Source organism: Vigna unguiculata, chromosome 5, assembly GCF_037176805.1.
Source record: "Vigna unguiculata cultivar grain cowpea cultivar isolate G323 ecotype 2 chromosome 5, ASM3717680v1, whole genome shotgun sequence".
NCBI lineage: Eukaryota > Viridiplantae > Streptophyta > Magnoliopsida > Fabales > Fabaceae > Vigna > Vigna unguiculata.
Genome location: NC_140796.1, coordinates 53,470,714 through 53,492,375, shown reverse-complemented (window position 1 = coordinate 53,492,375; position 21,662 = coordinate 53,470,714). Strand labels below are relative to the sequence as shown.

The following is a 21,662-nucleotide window of genomic DNA, read 5'->3' as shown; positions in this document are numbered from 1 at the left end:
TCGTTAATTACAACTTAATATTACATTATTTACTTTATTTTTATCAAATTTTAGGGAGATATTATGATGCCTAACATGAAATTTTATTTTAAATAATAAAATGACATTTAATACGTTTGATTTTAATTTAGAATTACACAAAAATAATAATTGTTAACCTATTATTTTCAAAATTGATATTTATCTTCAAAATTAACAAATAACATATCAGTATCAGATTATATCGTATCTAAATCCTAGGTCATTTATCTTTTCTAGAATTTAGATAAAATATTCCAAATTATTTATTGATTATTTATTTTATATAATATAGTTATTTTTTTCACTCAAAATTATTTATTTGATCCATTCTATATTCTATGTTATTTTTGTTATTAAATTAATTTAAAAATTAAATCATTTATTATAAATTAAGTTGAATTATTTATTTTAGACAATAAATAACTTTTTAATTAAAAATCATTATTTGATCTTTAAACTTAACACATTACAACATATGTAGCCTCTACAAAAAATACTTACTAATAATTTAAACTAATAATTTAAATAATACATACAAGATTTTAATAGTTTTATTATTATTTATTACTTCAATTATTATGACTCTAATTCAAAATATAATATATAGAAAGTCTTTAAAAAAATTATCATTAAACTAAATATTAAATATAAATAAAAAATACTCGTACAAATCACTAGTTTTAACACATCAAATGTGATATAAGTTCCATGTATTTGGCGGTACAAAGTCTAACAGCTAGATTTGAAAGATTTCACAAAGACAGTATAGAAACAATAAGAACAGAACAAAAAAACACCATCACAAGACCTTATCCATGAAAACAGTCGATGAGATAGTCTGGACGTGCTAAAAAAGAATGAACACAAACAGTTCAACACCCAAATCAAATCAAATAATGAACTACATTTAAATGCAAATAAATGTCTGTCATTAAAAATAAAGGGATAAAAAAAATGTAAGGGTTGCAAACCTAAAGCAATAGTAAATAAAGGCGAATAAATACAAGACCGGCGAAGAGTGGAAAAAGCAAATTTGAGAAAACAAAATACAGTTTCCAATAGAATTCAAATTGCTAATTAGCACTACTAAAATGAAAAGAATGACTCCAGTAAAAATTTAGCCACAAACCATAGTGACAAAAGACCACAAATCAATCCAGTGGTCATGATCGCCTGCTAAGACCGCTCCAGCATAAATTTGTTAATGCCTAAGAAAATAAAAATCAAACTAGCAAGTTCAGCCAAACACAAATTAATGAAAAAGAAAAAAAAAATAATTTAAGAGTAAAAGAAGAACTAAACCGAGGAATCTTCTGCCACCCTTACTGCAACCCTACACACACCTCTATAAATAACAATAGAAGAAATCTATAACTGATATTTAAGAATATAAAAACGAAAGACAAACAATAGATCAATTTAGGAATTAAAAACTAAGGGAAAAAGCTGATAACATGGTCCAAGAGAGCGCTCATAACAACCTCAAAGAGATGCACAATACTAAACCAAAATAATCCAAACACCAAACACTGCTGCAGAGAAACAATTCACAATTAACAATTCAAGTTAAGAAAAATCAAATAATAGAAAGGAAACTCATCGACAAGCCAGGATACCCCAACTGTTATAAGCTTGAGCTATAAATCTTCAACCACCAAAAGAGATCTCAGACTCCAGGACTTGCTGAAAAGGTGTAAACACAAATACCAACAAACAACAATTTGACAGTACATCAAACAGCTAGAGTCACAAATAAATGTATAACAAAATGTAAAGGAATGAACATAATAACAGATCAAACAGCTAGATTTAATAGTTTTCACAAACCAAAAGAAAAAGTATAGAAAAACTATACAAAACTAAAAAAAAAAACATCACCCCTTAACACGATCAATGAAATAAATGATGAAACATGCTCCAAACACCACTGCAAAAAAAAAATGGCAAATTAAGTATCCATATTTTCTGATAAAATCCCAAGAAATCAAAAGACGGAACTAAAAAGAAATCAAGTTATCCTGAATCATTGACCGATCAAAACATGATTGTAATCCCCAAACAATCTCAATCTCAAAAGTCTGGACGTGCTAGAAGGAAAGAACAAACAGTTCAACACCTAGAAGAAATACAATAAACCAAATAAAGAACTACAATCAAATTCAAATAGATATCCATCATTATAAATAAAAGAAATAACAAAATCTATAGCTTCGGAGGGGATCTCGTGCTAAAGTTTCCACATCCATTGGTTGTCGAAGTTAAATAAAAATAGAGGAAACACTTCAAAGAAATTATGTTATCTTCAATTGCCTTTCATGTTTAATCTCCAACTTCATGTAGATCGTTATGCTCAAACATATCCTATTCCAAAAGGATATCATATTAAAATCGGAAATACTTGTATAGATGATATAAAAAAATACCAAGAAGTGGCTCCATATCACAGAACAACTTGAGAAATTAAATAATAGAAAGGAAACTCATATCCTAAGCCATAGTCGTACTAAACTTCGCAGTCCAAGGAATCTACTGCCTCTGTTTCCACAATCCCACCCCACACATCTCTGTAAAGAACAAGAATTCCAGACAGCTATGACTGGTAGTACAAGACAAGACGATAAATTTAAGAATTAAAAATCAAGTATTGAACAATAGACAAATTTAAAAATTTTACAACCATGGGTAAATCGCTCAATGCTCATAACAAACTCCATAACAAACAGTAATATGTTTGGCGATCAAGTCAAGGGAAATAATAGAACAATAGAATGATCAAGTCAAGAAAAATTAAATGACAAAAAGAAACTCATCGAGAAGGCAGGATATCGTAAACCGCAGTCGTTTCAAACTTGAGCTCTAAATCCTCAATCGCCAAAAAAACATCTCAAACTCCAGGACTTGCTGAAAATGAATGAATACAAATACCAGCATACACGACTTTGATAGGCATCCGACATCAAAACCAGTGACAAAAACAAATAAGAAAATGTAAGGGTAACAAAGCCTAATACATTGCATGACTCCAAAACCACAACTCCATTGTTTGTCTTCTCTGTAAAGCCAAAAACAAAAGGATAGTTAGCAGACGCCCTTTCTACTTTAATCTCCAACTTCATATCCTATTCCAAAAAGATAGTTAGACGCCCTTCCTAGTTAAGAAAAAGGATATCAAATTATAGCCAAAAATATTAATATAGACCATATAAAAGTACCGCCAGACAGCAATTCGATCCTAATGTTAGTTGATCAATAAAAGGAAACACATCATCCCTCAACATGCTCGATGAGATAAATCATGAAACATACACCAAACACAGCTGCAACGAAACAAATGAAAATTGAGTAATCATGTTTGCTGATCAAATACCAAGAAATAAAAAATATAAGAAAATGAAAAGAAATTGGGTTATCCTAGATCGTTGTCAATCAACAAAATGGGGTTTTTAACCTCAACCTTAGAGGATCTCGTGCTGAAGTTTCCCCCACAAACAACAATTCACTGCTTCTCTTCTCTGTGAGATGTAGTGAGAATAATACAAGACCGACAATAAGTGGAAACAGAAAGCAAATTTGAGAAAACAAAATCCAGATTAAAAGAGAATACAAATAATCCTAGGCCCACCACGACGAAAATTAAAGGAATGACTCCAAGATTTGTCTTTTCAACTTAGCCACACCCTAAATATAACAGTTCGAGGAATCTCGTGCCATTGTTGCCACAATCCTATCCCACACATCTCTGTAAAGAACATTAAAAGAAGTCTATAACTGGTAATAGAAAGGGGATACATTTAAGATTATAAAAACGAAGTATAGAACAATAACAATAGATCAATTTATGAATTAAAAAACCAGGCACCACTAAACGAAAATAATTCAAACACCAGGCACCAATAACATGATCGCCCTTAACATGTTCCACGAGATGCTCGACACTAAACGAAAATAATTCAAACACCAGGCACCACTGCAGAGAAACAATTCACAATTCAACACGTATATTTGGTGATCAAGTCAAGAGAAATTAAATTATAGAAAGGAAAACCGTAGAGATGTCAGGATATCCTAAACCACTAAATCCTCAACCGCCAAAAGAAATGTCATAGACTCCAAGATTTGCTGAAAAGGAATGAAAAGGTAAACAACAAACAGCCAATCACGAATAAATGAATAAAAAAAATGTAAAGTTAACAACCTACACTTCACACGACCTCCTAAGAAGTCGATAACCACTCTTGATAAGAGGAAAGTATAGGACGATGATGACTTTCCAAAATTCAATAATTCAAAACCAATGGATTAAACTCATAACAGGGCTCGATGCATTGCCCACAATTAATCCAATCACCACTGCAGATAAACAAATCACTCATGTTCGGTTATCAATACCAGAGAAATTAAATAATAGAAAGGAAACTCGAAGAAATTAGGAACCAAGTTATTGTGAGCCGAAATAGACATCATACAGCAAGTCACAAGTAAACGAATAAGAAAAATGTAAGGTAACAAAACCTAATACTTCACGCGACCTCCTACACCACACACCCCTTGCTTGTCATCCCTGTACAGCCAAAAACTTTACGAAGTCGATAACCACTCTTAATAAGAGGAAAGTATAGAAAGGTGATGACTTTACAAATTCAATAATTCAAAACCAATGAATAAAGTCATAACAGGGCTCGATGCAATGCCCACAATTAATCTAATCACCACTGCACATAAACAAATCACAGTTCAATTCTCATGTTTGCATATCAATACCAGAGAAATTAAATAATAGAAAGGAAACCTGAAGAAACTAGCTACTAATTTATGTTGAGTCGTTGGCCGTTCTGAACAATTATGATGTTCATTTCGATGTTCATTTCATCACTGGGAAAAAAAAAATTCTGAGACCCAGGCAAGCAGCTAAAAAGGTGAAAAAGAATTTACGGAAAATAAATCATTTAAACACCATCAAATAAATGAATTTTCACTAATTCTAGAGATCTTCACTCCGACAAAACCAAATTGAAACAGATATCCATCATTATAAATAACCACATCAGAATATGCAAGGATGACAGAACCTAAACTTCAGAGGATCTAGTACTAAAGTACCAACGTCCAATGCTTGTTTTGGATGTAAAGACCAAAAACTTAAGAAAAGTTGAAGGCTCGATTGACATACAGGTCATTAGCCAAACAAGCTGCAGGAAAACAAATCAAAACTCAATCTAAATGTTCGGTGATCAAGTGAAGAGAAGTTAAATATAAGGACAAAAATTAGGTTATCTTGGGCAGTTAAATAATAGTAGAGGAAACACTAGGGAGAAATTTAAGTTATAACCAGCCGCCCTTTCTAGTTTTCACATCCTATTCTGATAAGATAAATCATGAAACATACTCCAAACACCGTGCAAAGAAGAAAATGACAATTGTTGTCTGCAATGTTGTCTGATCAAAATGGCAAGAAATCAAATACAAGGAAATAAAAACAAATCAGTTTATCATGAATTGTTGTCTGATCAAAATGGGATTTTTAATCCTCAACCGAACTTAGAGTCTCGATGTGTTAAAAAGGAATGAACACAAACAGTTCAACACCTAAAATAGAACACAAATTATCCTAGGCCCACCACTACTAAAATGAAATGAAGGACTCCAAGATCTGCCTTTTCAATTTAACCGCACCCAAAAGATAACAGTTCAAGAACCCTGTGCCGCTGTTGCCACAATCCTATCCCACACATATCTGTAAAGAACAATACAAAAAATATATAACTGGTAGTAGAAGGTGATAAATTTAAGAATACAAAAACAAAGTATAGAACAATCATCAATTTAGGAACTAAAAACCAAGGGTGACATGATCGCCCATAACATGCTTCATGAGCATTGTATTATTTTCGTATCCTCAACAGTTAATGTGCTGAAAAGGAATGAACATAATCACAACAGATCAAACAGCTAGATTTGATAGCTTTCACCAATAAAAAGAAAAAGTATAGACATCAAGACAACTCAAAACAAATCACCCCTTAACAAGATCGATGAGATAAATGATGAAACATACTGCGAACACAGCTGAAAAAAAAAACAATGAAAATTAAGTATCTATATTTGCTGATCAAATCTCAAGAAATCAAGAGGGAACTAAGAAGAAATCAGACTATCCTGAATCATTGACCGATCAAAACATGGTTTTAATCCTCAAACAATCTCAAGTCTCACGTGCAAAACGGAAAGAACACAAGCAGTTCCACACCTAGAAGAAATCAAATAAATCAAATAAAGAACTACATTCAAATTCAAATAGATATCCGTCATATAAACGCATAAGAAACAATTGTCACAAAACCTAAAGCTTCAGAGGGGATCGCGTGCAAAAGTTTCCACATTCATTGCCTGTCTTGGATGTAAAGACCAAGAAGAAGAATTAAAGAAAAGATGAAGGCTCGAATCGAATAAGTTAAATAAAAGTAGAGGAAACACTTCAAAGAAATTATGTTATCTCCAACAATTTCCTTTCATGTTTAATCTCCAACTTCATATAGATCGTTATGCTCAACATATCATATTCCAAAAGGATTAAAAGGATATCATATTAAAATCAGAATCACAGAACAAGTTTGTTGTCTCAAATCACTCCAACTACACAAGATTGAAACCACTCCTGATATGGAAATAATAAGGAAACAGAACAATAATTCAAAATTCAATCAAGAAAAGAGAAATTAAATAATAGAAAGGAAACTCATCGAGAAGGCAGAGAATATCTTAAACCACTGTCGTTCTAAGCCCAAGCTCCAAATCCCCAATCCCCGAAAGAGTAGAGAAGAACTAAGAACACTATCGCTCACAACATACTCATAACAAACTCCATGAAAAGCACAACAGTAAACGAAAATACCCACTGCATCGAAACAATTAAAAATTCAACCCATATGTTAGGCGATCAAGTCAAGAGAAAGAAAAATTAAATAAAAGAAAGGAAACTCATCGAGAAGGCAGGGTATCCCAAACCGCAGCCGTTTCAAACTTGAGCTCAAAATCCTCAATTACCAAAAAACATCTCATAGACTCCGGGACTTGCTGAAAAGGAATGAACACAAATACCAGCATACACGACTTTGATAAGTGCATAAGACATCAAACAGCCAATCACGAAAGAATAAAGAAATGTAAGGGTAACAAGACCTAATACTTCACATGACCTCCAAACATCCATTGCTTGTCCTCTCTGTAAAGCCAAACACTGTAAGACGGTGATAATAGCTAGGGAGAAATTTAAGTTAGCAGACGCCCTTTCTAGTTTAATCTCCAACTTCATATCCTATTCCAAAAGGACAGTTAGACGCCCTCTCTAGTTAAGCAAAAGGATATCACATTGTCGGAAATACAAATATAGACCATATAAAAAAGTACCGAAAGTTATTCTCCAGATAACAATACAATCTTAATGTTAGTTGTTCAACAAAAGGAAACATCATTCACACCCAATGAGATAAATCACGAAACATACTCCAAAGACAACTGCAAAGAAACAAATGACAAGTGATCATGTTTGATGATCAAATTCCGAAAATTCAAATATAAGAAAATAAAAAGACATCACGTTATCTTGAATCGTTGTCTGATAAAAGTGGGATTTTTAACCTCAATGTGCTAAAAAGGAAGGAACACAAACAGAAAATTCAGATTACTAGATAATACATAACCGACAATAAGTGGAAACAGAAAGCAAATTTCAGAAAAGAAAATTCAGATTACTAGATAATACAAATAATCCAAGGCCCACCACTACTAAAATGAAAGGAATGACTCCAAGATCTGTCTTTTCAACTTAGCCACAACCTAAAGATAACAGTTCGAGGAATCTCGTGCCATTGTTGCCCCAATCCTATCCCACACAAATCTGTACAGAACAATACAAGAAGTATATAACTAGTAACAGAAAGGAATAGATTTAAGACAATAAAAACGAAGTACACAAAAATAACAAAAGATCAATTTAGGAATTAAAAACCCAGTGGGACATGATCGCCCAAAACATGCTCCATGAGATACTCTACAATCCAAACACCAGACACCACTGCAGGGAAACAATTCAGAATTCAACACGTATATCACGTGATCAAGTCAATAGAAATTAAATTATAGTAAGGAAAACCCTTAGAGAAGTAAGGATATCCTAAACCGTAGCCGATCAAAATGGAACTTTTAAACTCATCCGAACTCTGGCGAGGTGCTAAAAACGAACAAACACAAACAGTTCAATACCAAGAAGAAATCAAATAAAGAACTACATTCAAATTCAAATAGATATTCTTCATTTTAAATAAAGACATCAGGGAATGTAAGGGTGAAAAAACCTAAAGCTTTCAAGGATCTCGTGCTGAGGTTTCCACCACCAACAACAAATTCATTGCTTCTCTTCTTCTCTGTGAGATGAAGTGCAAACACTAATACATAACAAACAATAAGAGGAAACAAAAAGCAAATTTCAGAAAAAAAAAATTCAGATTAATAAACAGTACAAATAATCTAGGACCAACAATACTAAAATGAAAGGAATGACTCCACGATCTGTCTTCTCAACTTAGCCACACCCTAAAGATAACAGTTCGAGGAATCTCGTGCCATTGTTGCCCCAATCCTATCCCACACAACTCTGTACAGAACAATACAAGAAGTATATAACTAGTAATAGAAAGGAATAGATTTAAGACAATAAAAACGAAGTACACAACAATAACAAAAGATCAATTAGGAATTAAAAACCCAGTGGGAAATGATCGCCCATAACATGCTCCATGAGATGCTCTAGAATCCAAACACCAGACACCACTGCAGGGAAACAATTCACAATTCAACACGTATATCTGGTGATCAAGTCAATAGAAATTAAATTATAGTGAGGAAAACCGTAGAGAAGTAACGATATCCTAAACCGTAGCCGATCAAAATGGGACTTTTAACCTCATCCGAACTCTGGCGAGGTGCTAAAAAGGATCAATCACAAACAGTTCAACACCAAGAAGAAATCAAATAAAGAACTAAATTCAAATTCAAATAGATATCATTCATCTTAAATAAACACATCAGGGAATGTAAGGGTGAAAAAACCTAAAGCTTTAGAGGATCTCGTGCTGAGGTTTCCGCCACCAACAACAAATTCATTGCTTCTCTTCTTCTGTGAGATGAAGTGCTAACACTAATACATAACCGACAATAAGAGGAAACAAAAAGCAAATTTCAGAAAAGAAAATTCAGATTAATAAACAGTACAAATAATCCTAGGCCCACCACTACTAAAATGAAAGGAATGACTCCAAGTTCTGTCATTTCAACTTAGCCACACCCTAAAGATAACAGTTCGAGGAATCTCGTGCCATTGTTGCCCTAATCCTATCCCACACATCTCTGTAAAGAACAATACAAGAAGCATATCACTAGTGATAGAAGGCAATAGATTTAAGACTATAAAAACGAAGTACACAACAAAAACAAAAGATCAATTTAGGAAATAAAAACCCATGGGACATGATCGCCCATAACATGCTCCATGAGATGCTCTACAATCCAAACACCAGATACCACTGCAGGGAAACAATTCACAATTCAACACGTATATCACGTGATCAAGTCAATAGAAATTAAATTATAGTAAGGAAAACCGTAGAGAAGTAACGATATCCTAAACCGTAGCCGATCAAAATGGGACTTTTAACCTCATCCGAACTCTAGCGAGGTGCTAAAAAGGAACATAAACAAACAGTTCAACACCAAGAAGAAATCAAATAAAGAACTACATTCAAATTCAAATAGATATCCTTCATCTTAAATAAACACATCAGGAAATGTAAGGGTGACAAAACCTAAAGCTTTAGAGGATCTCGTGCTGAGGTTTCCACCAAAAACAACAAATTCATTCCTTCTCTTCTTCTCTGTGAGATGAAGTGCTAACACTAATACATAACCGATAATAAGAGGAAACAAAAAGCAAATTTCAGAATAGAAAATTCAGATTAATAAACAGTACAAATAATCCTAGGCCCACCAATACTAAAATGAAAGGAATGACTCCAAGATCTGTCTTTTCAACTTAGCCACACCCTAAAGACAAATGTTCGAGGAATCTCGTGCCATTGTTGCCCCAATCCTATCCCACACATCTCTGTAAAGAACAATACAAGAAGTATATAACTAGTAATAGAAGGTAATAGATTTAAGACTATAAAAACGAAGTACACAAAAGATCAATATAGGAATTAAAAAACCAGTGGGACATGATCGCCCATAACATGCTCCATGAGATGCTCTACAATCCAAACACCAGACACCACTGCAGGAAAAAATTCACAGTTCACCACGTATATCTGGTGATCAAGTCAATAGAAATTGAATTATAGTGACGAAAACCGTAGAGAAGTAATCCTAAACCGTAGCCGATCAAAATGAGATTTTTAACCTCATCCGAACTCTGGCGAGGTGCCAAAAAGGAACAAACACAAAAAGTTCAACACCAAGAAGAAATCAAATAAAGAACTACATTCAAATTCAAATAGATGAAACCGTAGCCGATCAAAATGGGATTTTTAACCACATCCGAACTCTGGCGAGGTGCTAAAAACGAACGAACACAAACAGTTCAACACCAAGAAGAAATCAAATAAAGAACTACATTCAAATTCAAATAGATATTCTTCATCTTAAATAAACACATCAGGGAATGTAAGGGTGAAAAAACCTAAAGCTTTCAAGGATCTCGTGCTGAGGTTTCCACCACCAACAACAAATTCATTGCTTCTCTTCTTCTCTGTGAGATGAAGTGCAAACACTAATACATAACAAACAATAAGAGGAAACAAAAAGCAAATTTCAGAAAAAAAAAAAATCAGATTGATAAACAGTAAAAATAATCCTAGGCCCACCAATACTAAAATGAAAGGAATGACTCCAAGATCGGTCTTCTCAACTTAGCCGCACCCTAAAGATAACAGTCGAGGAATCTCGTGCCATTGTTGCCCCAATCCTATCCCACACAACTCTGTACAGAACAATACAAGAAGTATATAACTAGTAATAGAAAGGAATAGATTTACGAAAATAAAAACGAAGTACACAACAATAGCAAAAGATCAATTTAGGAATTAAAGAAATTAAATAAAGAACTACATTTAAATTCAAATATATTTCCTTCATCAATCACCCATAACATGGCTACGCTCCATTGTGCTCGACACCAAACGAAAATAATCAAAACACCAAACACTGCTGCAGAGAAACAACTCAAAATTCAACATGTATATTTGGTGATGAAGTCAAGGGAAATTGAATTATAGAAACGAAAATCATATAGAGAAGTCAGGATATCCTAAACCGTAGCCACTCTAAACTTGACCACTAAATCCTCAACCGCCAAAAGAGATTTTATTTACTCCAGGATTTGCTGAAAAGGAATGAATACAAATGCCAATAAACACCAATTTTATAGGCATCAGGCATCAAACAGGATGTCAAAAATAAACGAATAAGAAAATGCAAAGGTATGAAAACCTAATACTTCACACGATCTCCTACACCACACATCCCTTGCCTGTCATCCCTGTACAGCCAAAAATTTTAAGAAGACGATTACCACTCTTAATAAAAGGAAGTATAGAAACGTGACGACTTCACAAATTCAATAATTCAAAACCAATACATAAACTCATAACAAGGATAGATGCAATGCGCACAACTATCCAATCACCACTGCAGATAAACAAATCATTGTTCAATTCTCATGTTCGGTTATCAATACATGATAAATTAAATAATAGAAAGGAGACTCGGAAGAAGAAATTAGGTACTGAGCTATGCTGAGTATGCTGAGTCGTTTGCCGTCCTGAACCATTATGATTTTCATTTCATCAATGGGCAAAAAGAATTTCAGAAAACCAGCATGCAGCTGAAAAGTTGAAAAGGAATTTACGGAAAAGGTTCAAAACTCGCCACCATCAAATAAAGAATCATATTCAGAATTGGCGTAAATGAATTCCCTACTAATTCACGAGATCTTCAATCAAAACCACATTCAAACAGATATCCATCAAAATAAACACAACAGAATATGTAAGAATAAACATATCAAAATACGTAAGGGTGACAAAACTTCAGAATATCGATTGCTTGTAAAAGTTGAAGGCTCGATTGACATACTGGTCATTACACAAACCAACTGCAGGGAAACAAATCACAACTCAATCTAAATGTTCGGTGATCAACTGCAGGGAAGTTAAATATAAGTAGAGGAAAGAAATTAGGTTATCTTGGGCAGTTAAACAATAGTAGAAGCAGACGCCATTTCTAGTTTAATCTCCAACTTCATATCTATTCCAAAAGGATTGTTAAGAAAAAAGATATCAAATTAAAGTCGAAAATACTAATAGAGGCCATATAAAAAAGTACCAGACTTATTCTCCAGATAACAAATTAATCCTAATGTTAGTTGATCAATAAAAGGAAACACCATCACGAGGAGATATCATCCTCAACATGCTCGATGAGATAATCTTGAAACATGCTCCAAACACCGCTGCAAAGAAGCGAATGACAATTGAGTGATCATGTTTGGTGATCAAATCACAAGAAATCAAATAGAAGTAAATAAAAATAAATCAGGTTATCCTGAATCGTTGCCCAATCAAGACGAGATTTTTAATCCTCAACCGAACGTAGAGTCTGGATATGCTAAAGAGGAATGGACACAAACAGTTCAACACCTAGAAGAAATCAAATAAAGAACTACATTCAAATTCAAATAGGTATCCTTCATCATAAATATAGCCATCAGTAAATGTAAGGGTGACAAAACCTAAAGCTTTAGGAGATCTCGTGTCGAAGTTTCGACATACATTGCTTGTCTTGGATGTAAAGATAAGAAATTAAAGAAAAGACGAACACTCGATTGAGATACACTGCTTCGACCACCAACAACAAATTCACTGCTTCCCTTCCCTATGAGATGAAGTTGTGACACTAGTACAAGAAAAAGTGGAAACAGAAGCAAATTTGAGAAAACAAAATCCAGAATAAGAGAACACGAATAACCCTAGGGCCACCACTACTAAAATGAAAGGAAGGACTCCAAGATCAGTGTTTTCATTTTAACCACACCCTAAAGATAACAGTTCAAGAATCTCGTGCCATTGTTGCCACAATCCTATCCCACACATCCCTGGAAAGAACAATACAAGAAATCCTGGAAAGAACAATACAAGAAATAATAGAAGGTGATCAATTTAAGAATATAAAAACAAAGTATAGAACAATGATCAATTTAAGAATTAAAAACCAAGGGGGACATGATCTCTCATAAAATGCTCCATGAATGCTCCATGAGATGCTCGACACTTAACGAAAATAATCCAAACACCAAACACCAAACACCGCTGCAGAGAAATAGTTCACTGTTCAACACGTATATTTGGTGATCGAGAAATTAAATTATAGAAAGGGAAATTGTAGAGAAGTAAGATATCCGAAACCGTAGCCGTTCTAAACTTGAGCACCACATCCTCAATCGCCAAAAGAGATGTCATAAACTTCAGAACTTCTTGAAAAGGAATGATCACAAATACTAACAAACAACAATTCTATAGACCTTCAATGGACAAAAGCACATTCATCGATCCCAAACATCACATAATAACCCTACACAAAAACTTGATCAAGAAGGATCAAGAAGCACATCAATCACCGAAACAAAACCGAATCACTGAAGAAATACCGAGAAAATCGAATCACCGAATCACTGAAGAAATACCAAGAAAATCGAATCACCGAAACAATACCAAAAGAATCGAATCGACCAAGCAATACCAAGGAAATTCAAATGCCAAATCCATATGACGAATACAAGAAACCAAAACCTAAGATGGCATGAGAGGAACACTAAGCCAAGGCGGTATATATAGGACGAGAAGGTCAACATTGACGGCAGAGATTAAGCGGTGGGTGGAAATTTTGACGGTGATGATGCAATTAAAATATTAAAATTGAAGATACTTATATTATCTTTTAGGGTCAACTAACTTCTAATGCTGACACGCGCTAACAGCTTCTCATCATAATTGACTGATAAACAGCTGTAATTTACATTTTAGTTATTACTTTGTGATATTTAATTTTTTTAAAGTATTGTTTTATTTTATCAAGAGATAATTCCTAAATTTTTCCAGTCAAGATAATTAAAATATTAATTTTTAAATAAGTTAAAATATTTATAGTAAAATATGTCAGACAATATTGCCAAAAAATTTAAAATCATAAAAGTATATGGAATGTGTTGGTTATGCTAATATTTTTATAATGAATGTGAAATCTCTTTAAATTGATTATTTTATTAAAATGAAATTTAAATATTTAATAACAGAGTATTTCAAAATTTATAAGAGATTTATTTATTAATGTATTATTGTGTTTGATTTTTTAGGTTCAAATAGTTATGTTAAGTTGTTCTTGAACCTACAAACGATATATAGACTTTAGTAATCACTGTATATTATTTGAAAAATAATTTCATTTATTTATAAAAAAATATAATAGTTAATTTTATAAGAAAAAATATTTTTTTTTAAAAAAAAAAGTAGAGTTAGAATTTTTTTTTTTAATTTCATCTTTTCTTTAACTGATTTGACCCTAAATCATTTTATTAGAATATTTATAGAACTAAAACATATTTAACTTTAAAAGAAAATAAAAGTATAAACACAATAATAAGCAAATGTGTATTAACTTTTTTAATAATAGAAGATAATTAAATTATAATTAAAAAATAATAATTTTTGTAGATAGTTTTTATTTTTTTCACAAATATTTATTTTAATTCAAAAGGTTTTTAAATTTAAAGAGAACAATTAAATTTAAAATTAAAGAATAAAAATAAGAAACAATTACTTGATAAAAAGTAAACTTGGAAAACAAATGTAAACCAAAAAATCTCTTGATATAATAATATAGAGAGTATAAATAATATATATTTATTATTCGTATATAATCTTTTTATATTTGTAACTAACATCTTGTAAGGCCCACTATATTTTCCACCTTTTATTTTAAAGGTTGCCCCCAAGCTATTGGGCCTAAGGGCTGGCCCAAAGGGGAAAGGAGACCCTAAGTCTGCCCTCATCCTTTCATTTCTCTTACTCTACAGATTTCGCAGCTGTTAAATTCTCTCTCTTTCGCAACAGGAAGCTCTGTTAGGGTTTGATCCCAGCTCTTGGGCAAGATAGCTCTAAGCTCAGCTATGTTCCATGTAAGTTAATCTCGAGCTCATACTTCTCACTGGGCATCCTTTTCTTTTGATGATCACAGTAGGGACTTTGTAGTAATCTCGTTCCTATTTTGTTCCCCTTCGTTTCCAACCCCTTGGCTTACTCTTAGGACTGTGGTGCTCTCTGTGTGCGTGTCGGAACTTCCCGCTAGCTCCTTTCCAGGTAAGGGAAGCTAGAGTTTACGATTTACTTATGTTTTTCGCATGTTTTCTGAGTTTAAGTTATATTCTTGAGGTGTGCTCGTGATTTGATTGTTTGATATTGGTAAAAATGTGGTTTCGGTGTGGTTTCTGTGTTTTGCACGAGAGAATAGTGATGAGCACTGGTTTTCTCGCCCAAGCGAGTCTGCCTCGCCTAGGCGAGATTAGCATAGGCTTGCCCAGGACCTGTTGCTGCTCGAACGGTCGCTTAGACGACGAGTTTTTATTTTTAGCGAGGAGTGGTCTCGCCTAGGCGAGAAGGGACTCGCCTGAGCGAGACCTCGCAGAGTCCGCTGCTCCCCTGCTCGAGTCCTCACCTAGGCGAGACGGGGCTCGCCTAAGCGAGAGGACCTCCCTCGCCTGAACGGGACCTGTTAGCCTAAGCGAGACTGGGGGGTAAGTTTTTATGCTATTGTTGAATGGTGGACTGATGTGTGATTGCTTATCTGATCTAAATGCTTTACTATGAGGGTTGAGGGATGATGCCATGATTGATATATGAGGTTGTGGTGGGAATGGCATGTTGTTTTGTGTTGTATGAATTGGAAAGCATGAGTTGCATGATGGGATTGTTATGCATGATGTTAGTATTATGGGAACTTCTGATTCGTTGGTGAAACATGTACAATGTGTGAGTATGGCGTAATTCCATGACTCTTGTAGTGAGAGCTCATGGTGGTGCCTCATCTGTTGGACGTAATCCCATGGAACCTCCTAACGAGAGTCCCTGGTGGTGCCTCACCTATTGGACTTAATTCCATGAACCTCATGATGAGAGTTCATGGTGGTGCCTCAACATAAGGACGTAATTCCACGCGAGTATCGTGGTGGTGCCTCAAGGCCAGAACGTAATTCCACGAAGGTGACGTGGTGGTGCCTCTTTTAAGGGTATAATTTCGTGAAGGCCTCGCGGTGACGCCTCACTACTAGGACATAATTCCCTTACCACGTGGTGGTGCCTCATTATGCGTATCCGGATAGTCAAGTCTTGAGAGTCTTATATGATGTTGGTAATCCATGTGTGAATGTCTGTTATTCATGTTTGACTTTGAGATTGCATGTTGACTATTGTGACATAAGATTTTTGTACTCTAGCTTACCCTGTTTGCGTGTTTGGTTGTCTTGTATATGGTTCTTCTCCTATTGAGATGATAATCGATTTTATTGATGTGAGCACATGGGAGAACCCCTAGCAGTGGTAATGATAGGAATGCTACAGCTTGATGGACTGGACGAGTATTGGGCCCACTTTGGGGCCCATCGCTGAAGAATTTATTTGTTATGCTTTCTTGTTTGTACCAGACTTATTACTATTAGTTCGCTAGTATTTTATGTTTTGGGCCGTGTGGGGCCTCTTTTATGTTTATGGCTATGTAAGGGTACGGAGTACTTCATATCTCCAAATCTTCGTACCCTTTGGATATTGTGTACGTGACATTTTTATTAAATGGGTTTTATCTATTTATTTGGGACGTTACACATTTGTTTTCATCTAGAGTTTGTTTTTATCATATTTAAAAGGACAGCTAATTAAAATATTATTTAAAAATTATATATATATATATAAAGTCACATTGAGAGATAATACACTAGTAATAATTTATGAAGGGTTTGTTAATACTATAAGGAATTCTTTAAATAAAAAATTAATTTTAAAAATAAAAAATAGTTAGTTACAATATATTAAGTACGGATATTGATTTTGAGAGTTTGATGAGAATTAATTGGATGCATACTTAATTAGGATGCGGACTTATGAAATTTTAATAGTCATATTACAATATGAAATATTAGGGGGTCATATAATTACAATATAAAATATTGTGAGTTTTGAAAACTCTTAGAGATTGTAAAAATATGAGAGATATAAGATATATGATAGATATAAGAGATATGTTGCAAGAGGAACTTATTATTTTATTTTATTTTATTCGTATATACTTTCTTTTTCGATCTATCTATACAATATATATATATATATATATATATATATATATATATATATAGTATATAATAAAATGTAACAAAATTTAAAGTTAAATGACTTCACGTCATTTTTTTTGAAAATAAAATTACAAAATTATTGATCCGATAATTTTTTATTTCTAAATGTGAATTTAGACGGAGTGCAAACTTAAGTGAATGTTTACTGTAATATAGTAAAAAAAATAGATATCAATTAATAAACTAAAAAATTTTGATATATAAAATATCCTTTATCATAAATACAAATTATCAAGGTTTTGTGGCTACCTAAGAAATTAATGTATGTAATTAAGGTTATAAACCAATTTAAAGTGTAATTCATAGTCAAATTATAATTTTGTTTTATTTATAATACAAAATATTTTAAATATAAAAAATTTCAATTTATAAATTGATTCTAAATTACAGTTATTATTTATTTGTCTATAAAATTGTTGTCATTTATCAATTTTAACGGTCTCATCTAATAAAACATTAATCTAATAAAATTGATATTAATATAATAAAATTGATATACATTTTATGTATGTACTTTGTGTGGATTTAGTCAACAATTAAGTTCCATACGTTAGCTACGAATTCACTTTTTGTGATGGATTCATGGGGTATATTGATGTAATGGCCAAATAATTTCTATTTAGCATCAAAATAATAATCAATTATTTGTCGTTCAAATTCCTCACTAATATGTAGGGATGGCAACGGGGCGGGGCGGGGACGGGTTTCGCTATCCCATACCCATCCCCGCATAAAAAATTCATCCCCATCCCCATACTCAAACCCAACGGGTATCAAACTTTTTTCCCATCCCCATCCCCACCGGGTAACGGATATAATCTCGTACCCATACCCGTACCCGTGTTCTAACTACTTCAATATTAATTTTTATAAAAGAAAAAAAATTACGGTAAAAAAAACATAATATTATGAAATATTCAATATTAGGAGGATTTTCTTCGATGCCAAATACCTTAAAATAAATTATAATTGTTTACATTTTATATTAGAATTACCAAATAAAATTTCATGTGAACCAAAACATTTGTTAAATTTGCAAACTACAACATTGATGAACTTAGTTGATAAAATTAAAAAATATTTCAAAAAAATATAAAAGGAAAACAAATATTTAAATTAAAATATATTTTAAATGTTTGTTTACTTCAATTTTTTAAATTCTAATGAATATCTTTTTTATACACTAATAAAAGTTATAATATATCACTTGATCAAAATGACACAAAGAATAAATAATAAACATAATAATAAAAGGAAAACAAATATTCAAATTAAAATATATTTTAAATGTTTGTTTACTTCAATTTTTTAAATTATAATGAATCTCTTTTTTATACACTAATAAAAGTTATAATACATCACTTGATCAAAATGACACAAAGAACAAATAATAAACATAATAATAAAATTTTGACATAGATTTTGTATCTTTTGAACTTCAATATATGTTGGATAGTGACAAAAAAATATTCATAGCAATTACATTAAATTTTTATATTGTAGTAAATAAAAGTTATTTATACAATTAAAGTGGAAAAAATTACAGTATGATTAATAGTGAGTTATAAAATAACAAATAATTAGATAGAATATATCGAAATATTATTCTACATGATGAAAATAAACAATAAATAAAAATATTAAAAGACTAACAAATGTGTGTTTTAGAAATAATTTGAGAGACTATCGAAAGAAATCGCACAAAGGAAATCAAATGTATAATTAAGGTATGATAAAATGAAAAATACCTTACAGAACTAATTATTAAATTATGTTTGAAGTGGTTAAAATTAAATAGAAATATCATTAGTGACCAAAAAATTTGTCATTAAATTACATATAAATTAGTAATTAAATTGGTCACTAAATCAAGTACAGATTCGATCATTGAATCGGTCACTAATTTAGTCATTGATTCAGACAATAAATCAACTACTACCACCAATGACGAAAAATAGTGACTGATATGGGTTACTGACTAAATCAGTCACCATTTCATGTTTTTCTTGTAGTGAATTATCATATACTATTCCTAAATATCATTATATATATATATATATATATATATATATATATATATATATATATATATAATTTTAACCACTTCAAACAGAATTTAAAGTGAAAAAATTACATTATGATTAATAATGAGTTATAAAATAAAAAATAATTAGATAGAATATATCGAAATATTATTCTACATGATGAAAATAAAAAAAATAAATAAAAATATTAAAAAACTAACAAATGTGTGTTTTAGAAATAATTTGAGAGACTATCGAAAAAAATCACACAAAGGAAATCAAATGTATAACTAAGGTATGATAAGACAAAAAATATCTTAGAGAATTAAGAAAACTTTTCAAATATTAACATATAATTAATGGTTGAAAAATAACGAAAATTATTTTAATGAAACAAAAGAGTTCTTCAAATTAAACAAAAATTAATAATAATAATAAGTAAAGAATTTTTTTTATATTATCTTAAATTGAGAGTATAAACATTCTCATGTGAAAGAAAAATTTATAATAAATAAAAATATTAAAAAATAATATAAATATTCAAATGTGAGGCATAATTTTTTTTTAATTAACATACATCATTTTAACATAATTACATAAAGATTATGATAAGATAAAAAATATATTGGAGATGAGAATGAGTTTCATGACAAATGAAATAATTAAAAGAAATAAAAAATAAAATATATATATATATATATATATATATATATATATATATATATATATATATATATATATATATATATATATATATATATATATAGGGGTTACTTGATTAATTGTGAATATTTTAATAATTTAAACGAGAATGGAGATATGGCGGGGACGAGTATTATGGCGGGTATATGTACATCCCCATACCCATCCCCATACCCAACTGAAAAAGTCGGGGATTCCCCATACCCATACCCATACCCAGTCAATGCGGGGATTCCCCGTCAAAACGGGGACGGGTTCGGGCAATACCCACGGGGACGGGTTTATTTGCCATCTCTAAATATGAGATAGAGTAGTTATAAAAATACATTATACTTTAATGTTTTACTAACTAATACAAATAATAATGTAAATTTGTAAATTCGTGATTTCTTATTTTTGTAGTATGTAAATTGAAATGATATATAATGATAATTAGTGAAGACTATATTTATTGTTTGTGGGTTGTTTTGTTATTTTAAAATTTTTTAGAAGTTTGAAATATAGTTGTTATGTTACTGTATTTTTGTTTGGAAATTTTGAAACTTATTAGAATTAAATAAAATTTACAAAGTTATATGGAAAAAATGAATAGAGAGATTATTGTAAGATGACACACGCCGTTGAAATTTAATTAAATTATAGTGAAAATGATAATATTAAAAACATTTACATTAATTAAATTATAGTGAAAATAATAATATTAAAAAAATTTACAAAGTGGTGTCATACGAATATTATGAACTATATTGATATTTATGAAAGTATGAGAGCTGTCAAAATGGGTTGGAACCCGCGAGTCAATCTGGCTCACCACGGGTTCAGGTTGGGTTGGACGTGGACTGAATTTTTTTTACAAATTTCAATACGGGTTGATTTTTGACCCGACTCATCCAGGTTGAACTCGTGCCCGCAGATAAAAGGGTCACACACGTGTTTTTAATTTTTTTATTAAGTTGGACTTTACATTTGAGTCATGTTAGGTTGTTTTTTATCCAACATATAAATAATTTGTATTTTTATTTATTATGGTTCGTATTTGGATTGTATTAAAGTTTATTTAGATTTTAATTAGAATTACAATTTAGTTTTAATTGAAAAACAAAATTAAAAAATAATTTTTTTTAATTAAGTGAATCCGTGAGCCAACCCGTGGTGGACTGAGCCGGATTCAAATTTTTTTGTCTCGCTAAAAAGTGAACCGGGTTAGGTTGACTCACTAAATTATCAACCCGTAGTGGGTTGAGCCGGATTTGACCGAATTATCTGTTTTGACAGCTCTAAAGAATACGGTATATATAAATTTCCAAATACACCAGTGAACGAGAAATGTGAAATGATTACTTTGAATTAATATATTAATTAGTTGAGTAAAATTAATTACGTATATCTATTTGTTGTTCCAATAACCA

The 21,662-nt window shown here is 31.7% G+C and overlaps 1 long non-coding RNA gene across 15 annotated transcripts; it reads right to left on the bottom strand.

The window, feature by feature from the left end:
* Positions 1–699: 699 nt before the first annotated feature.
* Positions 700–13,922, bottom strand: LOC114183438 (uncharacterized). Of its 15 annotated transcripts, none has more exons than XR_003604370.2 (4): positions 11,563–13,922; positions 11,387–11,455; positions 11,182–11,277; positions 700–11,053 (listed from the first exon to the last, which is right to left on the bottom strand). It is a non-coding gene; the product is annotated as an uncharacterized LOC114183438 (long non-coding RNA). The 15 variants fall into 15 exon arrangements; XR_014995330.1 differs by having other exon boundaries at positions 700–11,280; positions 11,563–11,611; positions 12,208–13,922; XR_014995329.1 differs by having other exon boundaries at positions 700–11,455; positions 11,563–11,611; positions 12,208–12,272; positions 12,457–13,922.
* Between the last annotated feature and the right edge of the window lie 7,740 nt (positions 13,923–21,662).